Source organism: Canis lupus, chromosome 16 (genome assembly GCF_048164855.1).
Source record: "Canis lupus baileyi chromosome 16, mCanLup2.hap1, whole genome shotgun sequence".
Classification (NCBI taxonomy): domain Eukaryota; kingdom Metazoa; phylum Chordata; class Mammalia; order Carnivora; family Canidae; genus Canis; species Canis lupus.
Genome location: NC_132853.1, coordinates 57,265,669 through 57,285,125, shown reverse-complemented (window position 1 = coordinate 57,285,125; position 19,457 = coordinate 57,265,669). Strand labels below are relative to the sequence as shown.

Below are 19,457 nucleotides of genomic sequence, written 5' to 3'. Positions count from 1 at the left end.
CTGGTGATTTCACCAGGACCTTCTCAGGAGCCGTGTGAAATGCATCTCAGAATTGTCTGCGTGGGACACCTGGGTGGCTCCGTGATTGAGTGTCTGCCTTCGGCCCAGGGCGTGATCTTGGAGTCCCAGGATTGAGTCCCACATCAGGCTCCCTGCATGGAGCCTGCTTCTCTCTCTGCCTGTCTCTCTCCCTCTCTCTCTCTATGTCTCTCATGAATAAATAAATAAAATCTTAAAAAAAAAAAAGAATCTTTAAAAAAAAAAAAAAAGAATTGTCTGCCTGGAAGGGCAGAGAGGAAGTGTTTTTCCATTCCCTCCTGTCCCTTGTGGGTTCAAGCTGACTTCTTAGGCGTGAACCTGCTGGTGCTTCTGGGTTGTGGGTGGGAGTGCTGGCCAGCCCCAAGGTGGCCCCAAGGACTCTTGGTCCTGGTATTCACAGCCCTGTGTAGCACCAGTGTGTTCCAGCTCTTGTGGATGTAGCACCGCACGTTGGCCATCAATCTAGGGAATCTACTGCATCCTAGAGGGTATAGCCCAGCTACGCCACAGGATGTCACCCCGATCAGGTGGCTGTGATGAGCCTTTAGTGAGCCATACTACTATTCTTTCAGCTCAAACGTTTCCAGGTGATGGAGTATTTATTTTTTAAAACATTTTTAATTAATATATGTTAGTGATCTCTACACCCAGTGTGGGGCTTGAAGTTATGACCCTGAGATCAAAAGTCACATGGTCCTCCGACTGAGCCAGCCAGGCACCTCGGTGGAATATTTACATGGTAAGACCAATGGCTCTCATGGTCATGTGCACGTTATCACATCGCCTCTGCTTCTGGGAGTTGGGAGTGGAAACTGATTGGGACAGGAGGGCACTTTCTGGGCTGATGGTAGTGCTCTGTTCCGTGATGGAGATTTGGGACACATAGTGTACGGAATCTGTCAAAACTCAACGAATATGCACTTAAGATATGGGCATTGCATTGTGTGTTCATTTTGCCTCAAAAGAAAAAATGTAAAACATACAGCTCAAGTGAATGATAGGCATGCGAATTATTCAGGGGAAATGTACCAGTGACAGCAATTTACTTCTTTTTTGTTTTAATTTTTTTTTTTTTTTTAAGTAATCTCTAGGGCAGCCCGGGTGGCTCAGCGGTTTAGCACCACCGTCTTCAGCCCAGGGCCTGACCCTGGAGACCCGGGATCGAGTCCCACGTCGGGATCCATGCATGGAGCCTGCTTCTCCCTCTGCCTGTGTCTCTGCCTCTCTCTCTCTCTGTGTCTCTCATGAATACATAAAATAAAATCTTAAAAAAAATAAATAATCTCTACACTCAACATGGGGCTCAAACCCACCACCACGAGATCAAGAGTCTCACACTCCACAGACTGAGCCAGCTCTGAAATGCAAAAATGGGGGTGCCTGGGTGGCTCAGTCAGTTAAGCATCTGCCTTAAGGTTCAAATCATGATCCCAGGGTCCTGGGATGGAACTGCATCAGGCTCCCTGCTTAACGGGGAGCCCGCTTCTCTCTCTCCCTCTCCTACTCCCTGTGCCCCTCCCATGCTTGTGCACACTCTCTGTGTCTGTCAAATAAATAAAATCTTAAAAAAAAAAAAAAGAAATGCAAAGATGCACTGATAGTTGGATGGAAGTGTTACAGAATTCAAACTTGTCCTTGTACTTGACCAGCAGTGATCCAATGTCTGAGATACTGGTTTTAAAGCAAAGAAAGTTTTGTTATCGGAGGGGCAGCCTGATGAGAAGGCAGGGGAGCTGCCTTCCCCAAGCTGCATTGCCCTGCTGAGTCTAGGGGCAGCTTATGTACGTGAGAGGTGGGGAAGGGGGTTCTTGAACACTTGAGGGAGGGGGTTCCAGAAACAATGTGGAGGTAAGCATTCTTCTGGACAAGGAGGCACTATCTGGGGCCTGGTGTGATCAAATACACCAAGACAAATGTCACCTTCAGGTCCCCATTGGGTTTCTACAATCAGTAGGTAAACAGGGAGTGGGGATAAAAAGCAAAGTTAATCATTGATCGTGCATGAGGTTAAGAGGTGCAAAAAACATAATTGAGTAAAGAGCAACGCAGAACGTGCGGCTAAGGTAGCAATGCAACGAATACAACTATGGTTCTGTTTATGTTTTCAAAACAGGAGCCAAGCATCTGGCCTCATAGGGAGGAGAGAGGACCGGACAAAGCAGGAGCAGCTGAGCGTTAAAGGTAGAATCTAGACGGCAGAGCCGTGTGTTCGCTGTCAACGTTCTCCGCTTTGCTGTCTACCTGAAACGGTTGGGAACAGAAGGCGGGGGCAAAGGGTGGGAGACAGCTGGGGGGAGAGCCCCCTGCGCGTGGGTCCCAAGGCCTCACTCTCACCCAGTGAGGCTCCGGGTCGTCAAAAACAGAGCAGGACAAGCTGCGGCCTTGACTTGGCTGCCGCGGATCTTGACGGTTTGATCCGTAGGGGAGGCAGGGCTGCAGGGAGCTCATAATTGGTGAGCACAGGCTTTTTATTTTTTTAGCACAGGCTTTTAATCTTGCAAAACAATTTTGCAGCAACCCACATTGTCCAAATCGTGTCCACTTGGAGGTGAAGGGTTTTCACCTACCGTTTTGGGAGGCCGTGTCATAAATGAAAAACACGGGTCCGGACTCGGATCCGATTTTCAACATGGGCTGTGTTACCCATGAGCTGGGCTGCCTCAGGCAAGTCGCTGAACGTTTCTGTGTCAGTCTGTCCCCTCGTGTGTAGTATGGGCTGAGTCACGCCTCGCTCCCACGCAGGGCTGCCCGGAGCCCCATCTGTAAAACCTGCTGTGCGGGCACAGAGACGTTCTCAGGAAGTGGTGGGTTCCCCCCCCCACCTATGTAAGTCCCCTTGCCCCGGAGTGTTTGATTTGATCCGGGCCACGCTTCGGAGGGACAATCTAGGCAGGGATGTGGGCCCGGAAGACCTCTCATCCAGCACCGCGTTTCTGACATGGGCTCCTGCCTGGGTCCTCTCCGTCCACTGCTGCTCAGCGTCCTGATGCCCGTGGAGCTTGACAAGAAAATCACCTCCTTCTCCCGGGTGTTCCGCAACACGTCAGCGGCTCTATTATTTGCTACATTTCTTTTCTCCCCATATCTTTCTTTCAAACACAGCAGCTGCAGGAGTGAGCAGCGTGTGCACGTTTTATTTTTTTATTTTTTTTTGCGGGTGCACGTTTTATTTTATTTTTTTTTAAATGGGGACATGACCCTTTTTTTTTTTTTATTTTTATTTATTTATGATAGTCACAGAGAGAGAGAGAGAGGCAGAGACACAGGCAGAGGGAGAAGCAGGCTCCATGCACCAGGAGCCCGATGTGGGATTCGATCCCGGGTCTCCAGGATCACGCCCTGAGCCAAAGGCAGGCGCCAAACCGCTGCGCCACCCAGGGATCCCAATTCTTCCTCCCTCGGTGGATTGCTTGGCGAGTGTCCGATTGGGTCACGGCCCCGGGGGATCCTGTGTGGGCCGCGGGGGTGCTTGCAGGTGTGGCGGTGGGGGGGGACCTGTGCGCCCCCTTATCGGCCTCCCCGCAGCTCCTCCAGGCCCGGCTGCACCTTTCACAACCAGAGCCTCCAGGGTGGGTCCGCTCCTTCCTGCTTCAGTGAAACACTGGTGGTGGGGGGAAGGGGTGGGGGGGAGAAGGGGGGGAATCTATCGCTCCTTCTTCCTTCTTTTCCCCCCTCTCGTTTGTTAGGGCTTCCAGACACACATGACCTATTTATACTCTGACTCGGAAAGGAGCTGGCTCCGGAGGATGCCTGCCGGGTAATTGAAGTGAATGGCCAGCCGGCTCTTCAGTCCCGACAAGGGCATTCCTGGAGAGTCGAGTGCTCCTGCCAGCTCTGCCCGAGGCTTTCCGGAGGCCCCAGAAGCCATTCTGTTTGGTCCCAGGCTACTTGAGATGGTGGCGAGCTGGATGGTCCCCTCGGGTGCTCAGGAACAGCCTTTGTGGGCAGGGAACGATGGGGAAACCATCCTGCCTTGTCCCCCAAAAAGTTTTCCACTCTCTTCTTTGTTGCACCCGTGACACTTTGCCCAGGATCGAAGTCAGTGAGGCAGGAGGAGCAAACACAGACTCTCAAGTCAGACAGTCCTGAGTTCAAATCCTAAGTCCCCACCTGTGGTCGATGGATGAGATCTTGGCTTCTGACTCTCCACTCACTCCTCGTAAGGGAATTAGACCTTGCAGCCCTTTGGTGTGTGAGCCTGGTGACCCTCCTGCTGGAATGGGCCTGGCAGGTGGCTGCGAAAGAGGGGGGGCGACGGGGACGACAACTGTGTGGCCCCAGGTGGGGCCTTTGGCCGATCATCTGTTTCTGACGTGGGAGACAAAGGTAGAAGGAAATGTAGAGAAAAATTTAATGTCTTTATAATCTGCAACCCATCAACAAGTACTAGAAGGGTATAACATTCCTCCAGGAAGCTCCCAACTGTTTTAATATTAATGCCTCGCTGGAGGGGAAAACAATCTTAGTTTGACAATAGCCAGGCCTCCAGGATCCTGTGAGTCTTTAGCATATGAAAGTCCTTTTGGACTTTATCTTACTGGTCCCCAATCCCACAGTATATAATCAGCAGCACCTGACGATGTGGGGGCAGCACACAGCAGCAGCTCCTTCTCCTCCTGCCTCCACTTTGGCTCCTTTCATAAAATCACTTTTTTTTTTTCCTTTGCACCAAAGACATCTCAAGAATTCTTCCTTGGCCGTTGACTTCGGACTTCGCCAATATTCCAAAACTACATCATTTCTGCTATTCTTTCTCCACCCACCACAAGAAGGACGTGCTCTGGGTCCTGCTGGCCCCAGACAGGCACAGATGGAGGCCTCCCTGAACCCAGCCTGCAGCCCGGAAATAGTCCTAGGAGACCCAGAGAACTGTGAGGGAGAAAAATCAATGTTGGCAGGCTTTGCCTAACTTTATCTTTAAAGGATCGGCTACTAATTATTTTAGGCTGTGAAGGCCAGATGGTCTCTGTTGCAACTCCGTAACTCCGACGGTGTAGGGCAAAGCAGCCACAGACAATTCGTACACAAATGAGGGTGGCTGTGTCTAATAAAATTTTATTTGTAGACATCAGCATTTGAAGGATACATGAATCTCTCATGTCCCAAAATCATCCTCTTTGAGTTTTTTTTGACCATTTCAAAAAAAGTAAAAACCATTCTTAGCTTGTGGGCTTAGAGGAATCGGCTGGATCTGGCTCACAGGCCATGGTTTGCCGACCCACCCCCTGGGCCCCCAGCAAATCGTTGAGCTTTGTAAGATTTCTTTGTTCTACAGAGACGGATTAATAACACCGTTCTGATCATGCAATCTTGAACAAAACACCCTCCCTAAATGTCAATTTTTTCACCATAAGATGGAGGCAAAAGTAGAATATTTCTCTCAGAGTAGATGGAATAATGTATAGGAATTGCTTCATTATAAATGTTTAATCTATTGGGATTTTATTCTATGTTCCAGTGCGGAGGGGCACACAGTGGGGCTCCAGGGGATGACTGTTGGCATTGGCAGGGTCTGTGAGGAGAGGCCATGGAGGGCAGGCTCCTAGCTGGGTTCTTGCCGGGCTCCCGTCTACCCTGTTCTGCTCTCAGGACAGACTGGGGTGTGGAGAAGGCGTCCCCGGGAGAGCCAGGCCCGGGTCTTCTGGAGTATGGTGTGCATGCAAATGTAGGAACTCCCATCCACTTCCAACCCGGAGCATTCCCATTCCCAGGGCAGCACTCTCGCTGGAACATGGGCAAGTAGGGACTGGGATGCAGTAGCCCGAAAGAAAGGACAGGGGGTCCCCCAACCTGTGGCTCCTTGTGAATGACCATGACGCCGAGGACAGGCAGCGATCGTGAACCGCCTGGGTGTGCTCCACCAAGGGCTAGGGGCCCAGAGCATTGGCCGGCCTGGGGTGATGAAGTTTTGTAATATAGGTGAGGTCCTGAGCTGATAACCAACAAAGAATTTTTGAGACATCTTTGGTGCAAAATGGTGGTTTTATGAAAGCCCGGGGACCGGCTGCCCCAGGCCTGTGAGGGGTGGCTGATTATATCCCTGGGAGTCAGGAGATGGTTAGGGAGAGTGAAAGTCTCTAAGGAATCTTGGAAGCAAGGTTCCCAGGACCTTGAGGGGGTGCTGGCTAATGTTGGGAAAAGGTCACTCATTACCGTCTAATAAAACCTGAGTCATGAGACCTTCAGATGCGTACAGGTGGGTCATGTGCTTGGGGGGTGATCGCCGACGCGTACCTTGGGGGTTTAGAGATAAAGGAAATTTCTGAAGGAAATTTATATGTTAAAGTAGATTCACAGGATCCTGGGAGTTGGGCTAGGATTGCCTTTCGCCCTCAGCAAAGTATGAACATCGAGGCAGCTGAGTCCCTAGAGGAAAGTCACTCTGTCTCTTTCAAGGACTTGTCGATGTGCTGCCCTAGGCTTGTGCTTTGTCCTCAGCCAGCCCTGTTCCCCCATCATGGGGGACACGGGGGTCCTTCAGCAGGGCGTTCTCAGCCACGGACACGTCCAGCGTGAGTCTGAACATCACCCTAGAGCAGTGGGAGGGGAATGGGCCTGCCATCTCCACGGAAACCACCTTGCAGTCAGGCCAGAACCGGACCAAGGCTGAGAGAGCCAGGCAGCCAGCACACCTGCCTCAGGCCACAGCTGGGCCGGGGCAGGCCGGGGCAGGCTGGGGCAGGCCATGGGACCTGAAGGCACAGAATCAGACTGAGGTCGTGGTTTGAGGCCAGGAGGGAATTTCTAATAACTGAGAGAGACCAGAAGGCAGTGGGACCTGCCTGAGATGTCAGCAGGCGATGGAAAGTGGAATTTGACAGAGTATGGCTTATGGCATTGATTAGGGAACATGTAAAACCATTTTATGTGTTTATGTTTATGCCTTGGAGCCTGAGACCGCTCGGTAAACCAGTTACACATTTGATTACGATCCTCAGGGTGTCCCTCCACCCCGTCTCCCCACTCCCTGCCAGCGGAGAAATGTTGCAGCTGGTTTCAGCCTCTTGCTGGAGGAGGGAAGGCGAAGGAGGGGAGGGAGAGAGAAGCAGAGGGGTGGCTTTTTGCAAGGACACACCTGGGCCCAGCTCCAGGCTACCATCTCCCCTGAGCTGGTGAGTGTGGTCCCCTGACTGCCAATGGGATTTTACTCCACATTGTGACCTATGCGGGTTATGAAAACGTGCAAACACTGGGGCACCGTGTGGCTCAGCGGTAGAGCGTCTGCCTTCGGCTTGGGACATGATCCTGGGGTCCCAGAATTGAGTCCCGCATTCAGACTCTGGGCATGGAGCCTGCTTCTCTCTCTGCCTCTCTCTTTCTGTCTCTGTGTCTCTCAAGAATAAATAAATAAAACCTTAAAAAAAAAAAAAAAGAAAACATGCAAACACAGCTAAAAAGACAGTTTACACTTCTGAGCCCAAATGAACCAAATGTTAGCTTTCTTTCTGGGTCGCGTCCCTGCTTTCTCCCTTAAAAATTCCCATGCACAATCTGAGACCCAGTTTTAACTACGACTTCCCCACGAAACTACTTCAGACTTAGGAATTGGAGGTGCAGGCCCTAACTAATGGACGTGAGGCCTCCCCAACCTGCCTGAAACGCAAATTAATTACAAAACATAAAAGCGTGTTATTGTATTCCTAAATTTGTTGACCTGGATTTACGCCCCAGGTGCTTGGAAAGCTTTGCAACTTCCAAACTTACAAACACCCATGCAGGAATTTTAGTACTTGAATAGTTTTCTTTTTTTTCCTCACTGACACCTATGATGCAGGTGGAATTAATCTGGGTGTAAGGATGAAGGCAAGAAGTAAGATTTTGAGACAAATCTGTGTCCCCCAGAATCACCTAATGTGGCAGTTCTCGTGTCGCACCCGACAGGTACTGTTTGCAGGGCTGACATGCCCCTGGGAGCCTGTGCAGGTCTAAGCAGACGCAGGACACCCAGGACAGAGGCCAGGACACAGAGACAACAGCGTAAGTGGGAGGGTGACTGAAGGGTGGCATTCTCCAAGGCACACGGCAGAAAGAGAAGAGCAAGTGTGTAGACCCGAACCTGGGGGGCGATGCAAACAGGAAGGAGAGTCCTCAAGACGACAGATGGCGGGAGAGCTAAAGGAAGGTTAGAGTTTCATTGACAGAGTGGCCACATATTGGGGACAGCCTGATTGTTGGAGCTGTTTATGCAGCTGCAGCCAAGAGCAGCATTTTGGGGGCAGCACGTTGCAGAAGCAAGAATGTGGGCTTTGGGGTCTGACATCCTGCCTTGGTCTGGGTCTAGCTGAGTGACCTTGACCTGGTTAATTGCCCTCCTGTGAAAGCCTACATTTCCTCTTTTATGAACTAGAAACAATTCCTGTCCCCGGGGTTGTTTTAAGGATTAGGTGAGATTTCTGTGAGCTCCAGGACACCCTGTGCCAGGGAGAGGCCGATAGGCTAGTTCATTTTTCTTGCCTCCCTTTTCCTTTGTGTGTGTGTGTGTGTGTGTGTGTGTGTGTGTGTGTGTGTGTGTTTTAAGACTTTATTTATTTATTTGATAAAGAGAGGCCCAAGTAGAGGGGGAGCAGCAGGCAGAGGGAGAGGGAGAAGCAGGCTCCCCGATCCCAGAACCCCAGGATCATGACCTGAGCTGGAGGCAGACGCTTTACCCACTGAGCCACCCAGGTGCCCCTACCTTTTCCTTTGAATTCCACAAGAGGGAAGCTGGGGATAGGAACCCAAGGATACATTATTTCTTCAGCTAATGAGGTTAAAAGGCATTGTGGGTGGGTCGCTTTTGGGGTCAGAGATGGTGTGACCAGATTGTTGGGTGTGGGTGTTATCGGGGATTCTCTATCACACCCACCCTGGAGGGGAACGGAGCGCCAATAGCACCTGCACCGCCCTTCCCGGGGTGCCGTGTCTGCAGGCCACGTATGTCTGTCTGCCTGGAGGAAAGAACGATGGGGTCAGAAGCTCTGCCTCCAGGACCAGAGGGGATTTTAGGAGCCACCCCTGCTGGTTGGAGCAAAATAATTTCCATGTGCATCTGCCTCCTGATTGTAAAATAGACACATCCTGACTGGCTCAGCCCGAGGACCACGTGCCTCTTGATCTCGGGGTCCTGAGTTCGAGCCCCATGTTGGGTATAGAGATTACTAAAACTAAATAACAATTAAAAATAAAATAAAATAAAATAAAATAAAATAAAATAAAATAAAATAAAATAAAATAAAATAAAATAAAATATGGGACACCTGGGTGGTGCCATCAGTTGAGCGTCTGACTCTTGATTTTGGCTCAGGTCACGATCTCAGGGTCGTGAGATTGAGCCCTGCATCCGGCTCCACACTCCATGTCTGCTTGAGATTCTCTCTCTCTCCCTCTGCCCTCTGCCCCTCCTCACCCAAATAAATAAGTAAACCTTTAAAATAACATAAAATAAAACAGACACACCCACAAAGTGGATTTGTAAAGGTTTATGAGTGAGCCAGGCTTACTGGGGCACCTCCTCAGCTCTCGGGAGTGTCACTCGCTGTAAAATGTGAAGCTACATTACCAAGAGCAGATATGAATAACCTGTAGGTGCCTAAGAGCCAGGTCTTGAAGTCATCTCGGGGCTACAAGGACGTTAGTTGCCTCTTGTGTCATGTTGCATGGTTCCAGCTAGAGAGATAGAGACAGAGATAGAGGTAAAGAGAGACAAAACAGATGGGGGGGGGGTGAGGGGAGAGAGAGTGCACGCCCGAAGGATGGACTCTCAAGATAAATAAAATAAGGTTCAATTTTTGTCACTCTAGGGTTTTCATTTCTCAAGCTGCCACGGATGTCCGTGGCTGTTTGCACTCAGGCGCAAACACGACAATCCCGCAGGGCCTGGGCCCCACGCCAGCCTGAGTGTGACTGGTCACATGTCACTTCTGAGTGCGGGACCAGGTTCCTGCCAGACAGCATCCTTCAGCTGTGGTTGGAGGGAACAGAGTGTCTACACCCGCACTCCCAGATGGGGATCTCTCTCCTTCCTGCTGGAAATGCCCCAGCAGACAGAAGCCAGTGGGGCCAGGGAGACTAGAAGTCAGACACCGTCTCTCTGCATAAGCGCCCTAACCAAGGGTTCCTAGAGCGAGGACGCTGGGTGGTCGTGGGACATGGGTGCAGGTGGAAGGAGGTTCGACCTGCTGGAGGCAGAGGGAAGAGGCCTCGGAGGGGATCTGTGCTGCCCCGGCTCGGCAGTGGCGGAAGGTGGAGGGCGACACACTTCTCATCCACCGGAGACGCCTTGCTGGTGGGTCACCAGCGAAAATGTTTTGGTCTATTGTCTGTTCAACCCATAGAGCTTGGGTTCCACGAGTGTGGGGAAGATCTGTTTTATTTTATTTTATTTCTTAAGATTTTTATTTATTTATTCATAAGAGACCTACAGAGAGAGGCAGAGACACAGGCAGAGGGAGAAGCAGGCTCCCCGTGGGGAGCCCGATGTGGGACTCGATCCCAGGACCCCGGGGTCACGCCCTGAGCCGAAGGCAGATGCTCAACTGCTGAGCCACCCGGGTGCCCTGGAAGATTTATTTTAAATTATGATATCCTCAGGAATGAGAGCAGGGCACAGAGTGGTGCTGAAGATATTTGGGGAATGAATGAAGAAAGGCATCAGCCCTGAAGACAGTGAATACCCCTGAACGGCGTCACAAGGCACTGTGACCTCACCCCATTTGCTCCACAGGCACCAGAGCTTGAGAATCACATCTCCACGGACTGTGGCCCATGTGGACACCTGTCCTTCATCTGCCCCAACAGCTGGGGGGTCTCTGAGGTCCCCAGGGCTCAGACTGCCCTGAGGCTGTCTCCCCCCTCCATCACCCCGCAAGTGGTTCTGGAAATCTCCTTTATTCTGTTTGCAGGGCAGAGATGCAAAGGGACAGGGGAAGGTTACCTCCAGGCCCTCCTCTGATTTGCTTAACCGGTTTGAGGAAATGGTGCTTCTCGCAGCGTGCTAAGGGGGGCTTGCAGTCGCATGGGTTGGGCAAATGAAAACACAAAAGCAGCCCTTGGCATTGAGAACACCCGCAGCACGTGAGCGGGGAGTGGGGTACATGCAGCGGGGCGCTTGCAGGTGACGCACACCTGGGGCTCCCCACCACTTCCCCAGCCCTCGGCCCCTCGGCTTCTGGAGCAGGAGGCATGGGCACAGGGTGGCAGTCCCCTTGCCCCGCGGCTCTGCCTCCCACCGGCCTCCTGCTCACCGCGTGGACCCCCGGCCCGGGTCTGCGCGTCCACGAGCCACCCGCTGCGGCGGGGGTGGGGTGGGGGTGGGGGAGGGTTATCAGCGCAAAACACTCCGGCTGCTGGCGTGTTTTATGGGACTCCCAAACCGTAGCAAGTGGAGGAATGTTTTTCCCCTGCGCTTCCCTCAGGAGAGAGAGAGAGAGAGAATGAGAGAGAAAGAAAATGAGGTTGGGAGAGATGAAAGGCTTTTTTTTCTTCCAAAAATTGGAACCTCACTTCAGATGAAAATAATGCATCTTGAAGGTCGTGATAAGATAGAGGTGAAAATTGCCCGGGCCTAAGCCGTGCCTCCCGTGCCTCCCGCTTATCTCCTTGTGCCCCGGTCGGGTGGAGACCGTGGTTTCTGCTGATTGAGAAAACCCCGAGGAAGGAACAAAAGCTGTCTTTAAAACATGGTCTCCGAGAACATTAGCCTATTTTTTTAAAGTGTTTCATTTCAAGGCTTCAACATGTTCTTTTTCTATTTCTTTCTTTTTCTTTTTTTTTCTTTTCTTTTCTTTCTTTCTTTCTTTCTTTCTTTCTTTCTTTCTTTCTTTCTTCTTTCTTTCTTTTTTTTTTTTTTTTACAATTCCACGAGGCCATTGCGGGGAACAAAACAAAATGTGGCTGCTGCCAATTAGTGCCGTGTCTTACTTGTCGAACTGCTCCATCTTTTGTTAAGCCATAAATGCGCTTTTTTTCCAAGCCACTTGGCTTCTCGGATGCTGGATATTTAATTTGCTCAGAACATTCCCGCAGATCAGGCGATTTTAAACCAGCATTTCATTAGAGCCTCGTGTGATTGCGCGTGGAGCCGGCCCACAGGGCGGGCGACCGCGTTGGGGTGAGGGCAGTCTGCTGTCTGACTCTGCAGGCCCGGCACCAGCTCCCCAAGGCGGTCCAGGGGGGTCCCCAAGGTCTCAAATGTCCTCCCCTGGTCAGCGCGGCCCGCACCGCCGGCCTTCGGTCTTCCCCAAGGCTCTTGGGCAAAATCTGTCGTCAGCATACAAAATTGGTTGACGGGGGAGCGTGAGTGGCTCGGATGGTTAAGCATCTGCCTTCAGCTCAGCTCATGATCCCAGGATCCTGGGATTGAGACTCCCTCCCCCCATTCTGCTCCGTGGGGGCCCTCCCTCTCCCTCTGCCCTCCCTCCCGCTTGTGCCCACGCGCGCTCTCTCTCTCTCTCTCTCTCCTTCTGTCTCAAATCAATCAATCAATCAATCAATCAATCAAATCTTCAAAGATCAAAAGTGACTGACGACTTGACCCAGAAAAGCCTGACTTTCTAGAACATTCCTTGTTACACTCAGCACAGTTGTGCCTCAGAGGCCCACCTGGACAAATCGGGCAGTGCAGACATCTTCTGAGCCCTGCTGACCATGAGGAGTTTCTGCTCAGCTGAGGGGCTTGAGCTCGGTGGTGTTGACCCTAAAACACACTTGCCGCCCATGTGATGGCAGCTGATGCTGGCCTAGCTACCTGCAGGTGCGGGGAGGCGGGGGGGGGGGGGGGGGGGGGGGGGGGGGGGAGGCGGGGCGAGAGAGGGTGGGGCCCGGGGGCTGGTCTGGGGACATGTCACATGGTAGGAGCATCTCTGTAGCCTTTTAAAGATGGGGGATGCCTGGGGGTGCTCCGGGTTGAGGGTCTGCCTTTGGCTCAGGTTCTGATCCTGGAGACCCGGGATCGAGTCCCATGCCTGCTTCTCCCTCTGCCTGTGTCTCTGTCTCTCTCTCTAAATAAATAAAATCTTAAAAAAAATAAAATAAAGATGGGGGACGATGGAACTGAATGTGGGAGGTGAACAAGCCAGCTGTGAGGGACATTTTGAGGTGGGAACAGACAAGCCCAGTGTGGAGGGTCAAGACCGGGGCGTTCGTCACAAGGGGAGCTTGTTGTTGACCCCAAGGTAAGATGGTATCCCAGTAATGCGCCATCCATCTGAGGGCTGCTGTGGGCTGAATGGCGTCCCCCCAAAAGACACGTTCAAGTCCTCCCCCCCCCCCCCCGGGAATGTGACCTCACTTGGAAATAAGGTCATGGCCAATGTGATCAAATCAAGATGAAGATGTCCTTGCGTGGCGTGGACTAGAGCTCTAAGCCAGCACAACTTGTGGCCTTGTAAGAAGAGGAGACACGTGCACACATGTGCACAGGGGCAAGGCCACCTGGATTGTCGCCGTCTTCCAGAAGCCGGGAGAGACGAGGCAGGGAACAGACTCTCAGGGCCTCCAGAAGGAGCCAAGCCCTCTGACTCCTTGGGTTTGGACATGGGGCCTCCAGAACCGGGCGAGGACAACCGGGGTGCTTTAGGCCACCCCACTGAGGTCGTTTGTTAGGGCAGCTGCAGGAAGCGGATACGCCAGGGCTTCTAGATTCTAGCAACAGCAGAGAGGTGGGTGGTGGCTCCTTTTCCAAGACTCCCCGAGTGAGCAGCAGGGTCAGGATGGGAACCCTGGCCACCCGACTCCTCAGAGGGCCAGCCCAGGGCAGGATGGCTCTGTGCCCCTTGCCGCCTCTGCCAGGACACAAACCCACTCCAACACCTCCAAACCCGTGACACCTTTCTCTCCTGGGCCCCCGGGGCCCACCTCTGCCTTCCACATCCCTCTTGGGCTCTGGCCACACTGCCCTCCACACCCTCTGGCCTCTCTGGTGGGCAGAGGGGTGGGGGAGCCTCCCACAGATGGGATGCCAGGTGCCCACGGTTCGAGGCCTCAGCAGAACGAGCCTCGGCAGCCGCTTGCTCCTCACGCAGGCCCCCCCCCCCGCCCCCGGGGCCACACCAAGACTGTTGCCTTCCAGAAGGCTGGCCCTGGGTTTGCCAGGTGGAGACTCTGAGCCCCATCAAGCTAAACTACAGCATCATTTTAAAGGTGCCTAGACTTCGGCTCTCTGTTCTGGAACACTCCTCCCTGCGGTGAACCTGGGGGCCACTAGATGGCAGTAAAGACCGAGCCTGGACTAGTCTCACCAGAAACGGATGGTTTGGGGGGAGACCCAGAAAACCCACTGCAGCAGAAGGGAGGGCACCTGAGCCACCCGTGTTCATGAAGGGATGGAGGGCCAGGAAGGGGAAGCAAAGGACCAATGCGTGGCGGGGATGAGCTGGGAGCCTGATGATTTGGAAGGAGGTCCTTTGAGGAGTCCACCTGGTTCTTCCATCTTGAAGCAGGTGTCTCTCCAGAGCCCCAGGCATCCTTTGCAGAGAGTATGGAGCCCGGGACTGCTTGCTAGACGGTGCACACCTGTGTGTCAGGCCAAGGAGACCCAGGGAGATTGGGGGTGACGCCGCAACAGGGCAGAGCAGAGGCTGCTGGGGCCCACGGGCCCGGGGAAGAAGCCTGGCACCACTCCCCACCGGTAATGACCCCATAAAGGTAACTTACCCTTTCTTCACCTGTGAACGGGGGTAATGACAGGTAACTTGGGGGTGATCATGGCAGGGTCACACGAGACCATGTAAGGAAAAGATGCACAGTACCTGGTACCCAGCTTAGCTCAGAACATGTGCCATTAGCAGCCTCACCAGCTTCATCATGCGTGTTCTTGTTTCTTTTTAAGTTTTGATTTTTTTTTAGTAATCTCTATGCCCAATGTGGGGCTTGAACTCACAACCTCAGAGATCAAGAGTCACACGCTTGTCTGACTGAGCAGTGAGATGCCCTCATGTTCATTGTTCTTAATGGCTTAGGGTTCTCTTAGAAGATGAGTCAGATGTAAAAAAAAAAGCAAACCAAACCAAACCTGACTCATTTGCTGCATGGTGTGCACACAGGAAGTCCAGCTTTGAACTGCAGCGTGGTCAGCCCGGCCTCTTCCTAGATCTCTTCCAGGATGGCTCCTTCCCATGGATGGTTCAGCATCGCCTGCAGATGTACTCACACTCCCTCCCTGAATGTCAAGGAGGATCCTAGGGCACCAGGAAGGGGCCTCCACCTGCTTTAAACTGTGATGGCTGAAAGTGATACTGGAGTTGTATCTGAAGTTTGACCCCAAGGTCAAAGCCAAGAGGACCAGTCATCCAAACCAGACATTGACCTAAGGGCCAGGCTGAGAGTGGGAGTCATGTGTGGAGCCACATGGGAAAAGAATGAGGCCGGGCAGAGGTCTGGGAGGCCACGGGGCTTGGAGATCAGAGGGCCGACAGGCTGGGGAGAAACCCTGAAAACGTGGGGAGTGGCAGCCTTTTAGGTCATCCTGCAGTTGGTTTGTATGGCTGGCTGATGAGGCCAAGCAGTGCCACGCAGGCTCGAGGAGGGAGTATTGTTGGGTTCTCCACGTCCGGAGGGCTCGGGGGTTAGGTCAGAGGCCCATGTGTCCCTTCTAGGAGCAGCTCCAACACAGAGTGTTCTCTCTCTCTCTTTCTTTCTTTTTTATTTTATTTATTTACTTGAGAGAGAGAGAGAGCAGAGGGAGAGGGAGAAGCAGACTCCCCACTGAGCAGGGAGCCTGACATGGGGGCTCCATCCCAAGACCCTGAGATCATGACCTGAGCCGAAAGCAGATGCTTCACCGGCTGAGCCACCCAGGCACCCCCAGAGTGTTCTCTTTCGATAAATGTCTAAGAGAGAAAAGTAACCAGCAAGTAAAAGCGTGACCCTCCTGGTCCCTTTGAACATGGTGCCCTCAGTCACTTCACACACATTAGACAGGGTCCTTCCAGTTAGTTAGCTCATCGGATCTTTGGGAACCTTAGAGGAGAATGACTTACCGGTTGCCAGCATGCCAGGCCATTTTCGATTTCCCTGGGCCGAAATCATGACCGCCTAGTAAGATATTTCACGGGCTCTTTGGACCTGGTGTTGACAGTGACAAAGAAGCAAGAGGTAAGGTTAGTGAAGACACTTTAGTTCCTAAAAATAAATCCAACAATAATAGCTACCATCAGTCAGATGTATACGATGAACCAAGCATTTTGTGTATGTTAGCTAATTTAATTTGCAAAGACCTGCTCAGAGAGGAAGCAAAACAATAACTCATCCTGCAGATGGAGAAACTGAGGTCCAGAGGGTTGGTGGTGAGGCTTCAGGTTGCAAAGATTACTTAAGGCACAGTTCCACTTTCCCCAAATACCTCTGGTAGAACCTTAGAGATCACATGAGGACGGCTCCATGGATAAGGCAGTTTGGGCAACGCTGGGTTAAGTGAGGTGCAGCGGGGGTCTTTGTGGAAGGATTTCCCGAGGCTTCTGCTGAAGCCCAAGTGGGTCACCGAGAAAGGAGGGTATGGAGGGACAACAGTTTCAAATGCTGTTTGACCACACAACCTTCCTGGGAACCACTGGTAGGATTTGGGTTCCAAAGCACACACTTTGGGAAATGCTGCTCCCTTGGACTCTGGAAGAGTGACCCTCACTGGGGTTAGCAGAGGAGTGGCTCCCCGGAGACGTCCTCCCTATCCTGGAACCTGTGGAAATGCTAGTTTTGTGGTGTGCAGGAAGAGATTGGCCTTGGCCAAGGAGAGATCTGCCCTTTGCCCTCAGCTCCTGGGAAGTTACCTCGGGGCCCTTGAAAGGTCCTGTCTGATAAGAGAGCCTTTGTTTCCCTGGGGATCTTGGGCCAGTCAGATAGTCTTTGAAAACAATGAGTTTTAGGGTTGGAGCCTTGGGCCACACGTCGGAGCTTGACCTCTGGAGGGGCTGCAGACAGAGGTCAGCCCTTTGGCCAGGCATTTCTATTTACATGGTGAAACCCAGTGAAAACTCCGGACCCTAAGGCTCAGGTCGGTGTCCCTGGCTGGCAATACTCCACCTGTGTTGTCACACATTGTTGCTGGGAGAATGAAGGGCTGTCCACATGGCCCTCCTGGAAGGACACCTGGAAGCTCACGCCTGGCCTCTCCTGGGCCCGGCTCCACCAGCCTCTTACCGCTGCTGACTTTAATCTATGTCCTCTCACTGCAAAACAAAACAAAACAAAACAAAACACCCCACATGATCATGAGTATAACAGATTTATTTTCTAAGTTCTATGAGTCTTTCTAGTGAATTATCAACCAGAAATTGGTCTTGGGGATTCCTGAACTTTGCACATGGCAAAAGGGACTTTGCAGGAATAATCAAAGTTAGAAATCTTAACGCAGGGAGATTAGGTTGGATTATTGGTAGGGGGCCTGGGGATCTAATCACATGAGCCCTTCCTAGTAGAGAACTTTTTTCCAGCTGACATCCGAAGAGGAAGCAGAGAGATTTCATGGATGACAGGGACTCAACCTGCCATGGTGGGGCGCGGGGGGCAGGGGGGTCATGAGAGAAGGAGTGTCAGCGTCCCCAGGAGCCAAGACTGGCCCCAGCTGACAGCCAGCCAGGAAGGGGGATCCTTAGTTCTACAACTTCACAGAATTGAACTTGGCAATTACTTGAATGACCTTGGCCATCACCCGAATGACCTTGGAAATGGTTCTTCCCAGAACTCCCTGATCAGAGGCCAGCCTGGCTGACGCCTTGGTTTTGCCCTTGTAAAACCTGGAGCAGAGAGAAACCGGTAGAGCCTGGACATCTGACCCGTGACCTGATAAATTTCTGTTGTTTTAAGCTGCTAAATTTGGGGCAATTTGCTACAGTAGAAAGAGGAAATTAATACACTCACCCAACATGGACTCTTCCCGTTCCTGTTTTCTGGACCAAATTGCAGGACCTCTGGCCCTCCTGCAGTAGTATTCCATCTGTAGTGTCTCCAGGGTCTGTCTCGTTCTGCCCTGGTTCCCAGGGCGAGGCCTGGAGCCAAAGCTCAGAGGTCCTTTTGAAGTTGTCTGTATAAAATAGGGTCTTTGAAGCCTGGAGGGAGAGGGAGGGAGGCAGGGAAGATGTGCTTGGCCCAACAAAAGCTATTTTAGATTCCAACACAAAGATTCCAAATCTAGAAACCTTCTCCAGCACACAGACTGCATGGAAAATTAAAATTGCTTAAATATAATTATCTGGCTTTATGCTGAGTTAAAGAAGCCTGACACAAAAGAGTTCATTCTGTGTGATTTCATTTCTGTGAGGTTCTAGAAGAGGCACAACTGATCTTTGGTGGTAGAAATCAGAACAGTGGTTGCCTTGGGGGTGGGGGTGGTTGGAGGAGGGGGGGATTGATTGGCACAGGGCACGAGGGAACTTTCTGGAAGACAGAGATGTTCGGTATTTTGGTAAGACTGTAGGATATGTATTTGTTAAAAGTTATCCAGTTGTATACTTAAGATACATACATCTCAATGTATGTAAATTCTCCTTGGATTAGAAATTAGGAAAAAAAATTAAAAGGATGGCTTAAGAAAAAAATTGAGTCTTGTGAACGAGCTTACGTCATTTAGAGGAGAGGTGTTAACGGCCTCGCAGATAAAGAAAACACATCTCTCTGCAGCATCCAAATAACACACTTCAACCGGCAGGACTGGCTCTGGGGTCCAAGGGCGATTGACAGATGGTCTGTTTCTGCGGCTCCGTCCCCGGTGGGTCCCGACTGGATGGGAAGTTCATCAATGTCATGGGCTGAGAGAGGATGGGAAATTCTGCTGTGTGGTTTAGGGCTGCCCAAAGCAGGGGCTGGAGCACAGGAGGTTCTGAGGCGCCTGTCGCGGGGGGGGGGGGGGGGGGGGGAGCCACCCCCACCCCACCCCAGCTGCCATTGGTGTGCAGGAGAGACTGGGAGGGTGTTTGGTGTTCAGAGGAGTCTGCTGGTGGTAAGGAAGCACTTCCTCCAGCACTGGGGTTTTTATAGTGGTAGGTGATCCCTGCTGACCTTTAAGGTTGGGTTTGAGCTGGCTGTGCCTGCTTACCTGCAGGGGGGGTAGGAGTAGTGTCCTTGGGAGGGGCGGGTGGGGGCTGAGAGCTCGGGTGGCCCTGCCTGCAGCTCCTTGGAGCACCAGTTCTAACCGCATGAAGGGGAAGGGGTATACCCGACCTCCCTTGCCAGGCCCTGGGAGGGTCTTGACAGGGTTGGTGTTAGGATGCCAGGATGATCTGGGTCAAGGCAGGCAGCAGGGTGTGCGCCTAAGGGAAGCCCAGCTCCCAGGGCAGACCTGGGCAAACAGGACCATTCCTGTCATCGGTCCTAAGGAGGGGATGGATGGATGTAACACAGATGGGGATGCAAAGTGGAGGGGTGCGGAAAACGGGCCAGAAGGAGGTGGGGAGGCGGAGTCTGGACCTGAGGCCACAGAGCCTCTCAGAGGGGCCAGCAGCAACTGC

The 19,457-nt window shown here is 52.2% G+C and overlaps 2 long non-coding RNA genes across 3 annotated transcripts; one reads left to right on the top strand and one right to left on the bottom strand.

The window, feature by feature from the left end:
• Positions 1 to 2,058: 2,058 nt before the first annotated feature.
• LOC140607213 (uncharacterized) lies at positions 2,059 to 6,224 on the top strand. The gene is made up of 2 exons (XR_012009334.1): positions 2,059 to 2,220; positions 4,714 to 6,224. It is a non-coding gene; the product is annotated as an uncharacterized lncRNA (long non-coding RNA).
• Positions 2,609 to 18,777, bottom strand: LOC140607212 (uncharacterized). Of its 2 annotated transcripts, XR_012009333.1 has the most exons (6): positions 18,572 to 18,777; positions 17,872 to 18,059; positions 17,642 to 17,747; positions 17,035 to 17,180; positions 15,996 to 16,080; positions 2,609 to 4,347 (listed from the first exon to the last, which is right to left on the bottom strand). It is a non-coding gene; the product is annotated as an uncharacterized lncRNA (long non-coding RNA). The 2 variants fall into 2 exon arrangements; XR_012009332.1 differs by lacking the exon at positions 17,642 to 17,747 and having other exon boundaries at positions 18,572 to 18,765.
• Positions 18,778 to 19,457: the final 680 nt, after the last annotated feature.